This window comes from Penaeus chinensis, chromosome 15, assembly GCF_019202785.1.
Source record: "Penaeus chinensis breed Huanghai No. 1 chromosome 15, ASM1920278v2, whole genome shotgun sequence".
Taxonomy (NCBI): Eukaryota; Metazoa; Arthropoda; class Malacostraca; order Decapoda; family Penaeidae; genus Penaeus; species Penaeus chinensis.
In genome coordinates, this window is record NC_061833.1 from 15,755,898 (window position 1) to 15,758,397 (window position 2,500).

A 2,500-nucleotide genomic window follows, 5' to 3' on the forward strand; every position below is an offset into this window, starting at 1 on the left:
ATCCTGTTTCTTTCTTTCGTCTCTTCTTTGCTACACGTTGCTTGTCCTCGGTTGTATTATTCTTCTGTCTTTCGTCTATTCTTTACTTCACTTTGTTTATCCTCGTTTTGTTTTTCGTCTCTCTGGCACACCCAGTCTGTCTTCACTATTATTATTTTTTCCTCGCAGTTTTCTTGGTGTAAATTATAGACTATTTTTTTCTTGCAGGTGAAGAGACGGAGAGCAAATAGCTTGATTTCTTCCTTCAATATAAAAGAGACAAGATTAGGCAATAAAGAAGAATAGCTATGTAAAACTATACGAGCATAATTTGATTTACGCGCTAAATACATATCTACGCATGTAATTAAACACTAAGATAAAAACAATATCACTTAAAAAAGATTAAGCGAAGTGAGGATATGTGTCTCGACGCTGAGAAGTAACTATTTCTTTTTTTTTTCCTTTTCTTAACATTGTCTTCGTGTCCCGAATTCTCATTAAACACCTGTTCTGCCTTTGTATTTCATTATATATATGTCTTTTATTCCAATTAGCATTAGTCAAGAAACGAACACCATAGAAGCGTAAATACCTCTTTTTAACACTGATTGTCCGCCTTGGCTGTTGGCGCCCGGGCGGTCTCGCTTGTCACAGCAACTATGTGTTGGAAGAATAAGTATGCGAGCGTGTGTGTAGTGCATGTATATATAAATATATATAAATATATACAAATATATATATATATATATGTATATGTATGTGCATATATATATATATATATATATATGTGTATATATATATATGTATATATATAAATGTGTGTGTGTGTGTGTGTGTGTGTGTGTGTGTGTGTGTGTGTGTGTGTGTGTGTGTGTGTGTGTGTGTGTGTGTGTGTGTGTGTGTAGACAGGCAGACAGATATATCTATCTATCGATCTATATATATATAAAGAGAGAGAGAGAGAGAGAGAGAGATACATATACACATACATATAGTGACTGACAAACAGGTAGGCAAGTCCATAAATAGATATCGGAAAAAAAAATTAAACGCATAAAAAGATACAACATATGTCAAGCATATATATAGCTGGTAGATATGTGTGTGTGTGTGTGTGTGTGTGTGTGTGTGTGTGTGTGTGTGTGTGTGTGTGTGTGTGTGTGTGTGTGTGTGTGTGTGTGTGTGTGTGTGTGTGTGTGTATGTGTGTGTGTGTGTGTGTGTGTGTGTGTGTGTGTGTTTGTGTGTGAGAAAGTGGAGTGATAACCAATATCTGGCATCCAATAGTGAAATTTTGCTGCTACAGTAGTCTTCATAAAACACGTAAGAAGTGAATCATGTGTTCCGAGTATCTTATGAGGGGCAAGTGCCTGTGCCCCAAGTTCCGCTAGGGCGGAGAATCCAAGGTATGTGTGTGTGTGTGTGATATATATATGAATATATATATATATATATATATATATATATATATATATATATATTCACGCACACTCACACACACACACAAATATATATATATATATATATATATATATATATAAATAAATATATATATATATATATACATATTCACACACACTCACACACACACAAATATATATATATATATATATATATATATATATATGACCTACAATAAGAATTCAATCATAAGAGTAGTGGAAGACTTTTAACTGGGATCTATACAACTGAAATTAACAGCCAAGGAAAGAAGCGAACGCGGTAACTAGAGACATACCTAACATCACAACAGAATAAATAAAAAGAGCGCTTAAAGGCATGAAGAGAGGGAAAACACCAGGTGAAGACAGTGTTAGTATAGACCTTATAATAGATGCAGGAGAAATTGCAACAGTGAAACTAACAAATCTCTTTAACAAATGCGTTCTCAACGAAAAAACTCCGAAAGAATGAAAAAATGCAACAATTATTTTGATACATAAAAAATGGGATAGAAAAAATGTAAAAAAAAAAAAAAAAAAAACTACCGACCTATATGCCTCCTTTTAGTTACATAAAAACTGTTCACAAAAATCATTACAACTCGCATCTCTGACAGTCTGGATTCTAACCAGCCCAGAGAACAGGCAGGCTACCGCAGTGGATTCTCAACAACAGACTACATCCACACGCTCACCCAAATCAAAGAAAAAATAAACGAATATATGAAACCCTTGTGTATGGCATTCATCGATTAAGAAAAGGCATTTGACTCTGTAAAAATATCAATAGCACTAGAAACTATTCGAAGACAGGGAGAATAGGAGATATCATGTAAAATATTGGAAGATATACACGAAGATAGGGAAGCAACCATCAAGCTCCACACGGAAACCGATAAAATACCAATCAAAAAAGGTGTTTGACAGGGCGATACAATCTCAACAAACCTGTTTACAGCTTGCCTTGAGGAAATATTCAAAAAGTTAGAATGGAACGGAAAGGGTATCAAAATAGGACGCGAATACCTAATAATAAACGTTCTGAATAGAGAAAGTCCGAAGGCGGGCCAAGAACAAG

At 34.6% G+C, this 2,500-nt stretch overlaps 1 protein-coding gene across 5 annotated transcripts in view; it reads right to left on the reverse strand.

Moving 5' to 3' along the window:
* LOC125032786 overlaps positions 1–2,500 on the reverse strand; it is a 10,787-nt gene that overhangs the window by 4,330 nt on the left and 3,957 nt on the right. For 2 of the 5 annotated variants that reach the window (XM_047624142.1, XM_047624141.1), the window contains exons 2-3: positions 575–639; positions 1–242 (exon numbers count right to left, since the gene is read on the reverse strand). The exon at positions 1–242 is cut by the window's left edge and continues 254 nt beyond it. The exons of 1 other annotated variant lie outside the window; for it this stretch is intronic. The gene's annotated coding sequence lies outside the window, so the exon portion shown is untranslated. The remainder of the gene's footprint in view (positions 243–574; positions 640–2,500) is intronic. 2 more of the 5 variants (XM_047624144.1, XM_047624143.1) reach the window with 1 other exon arrangement.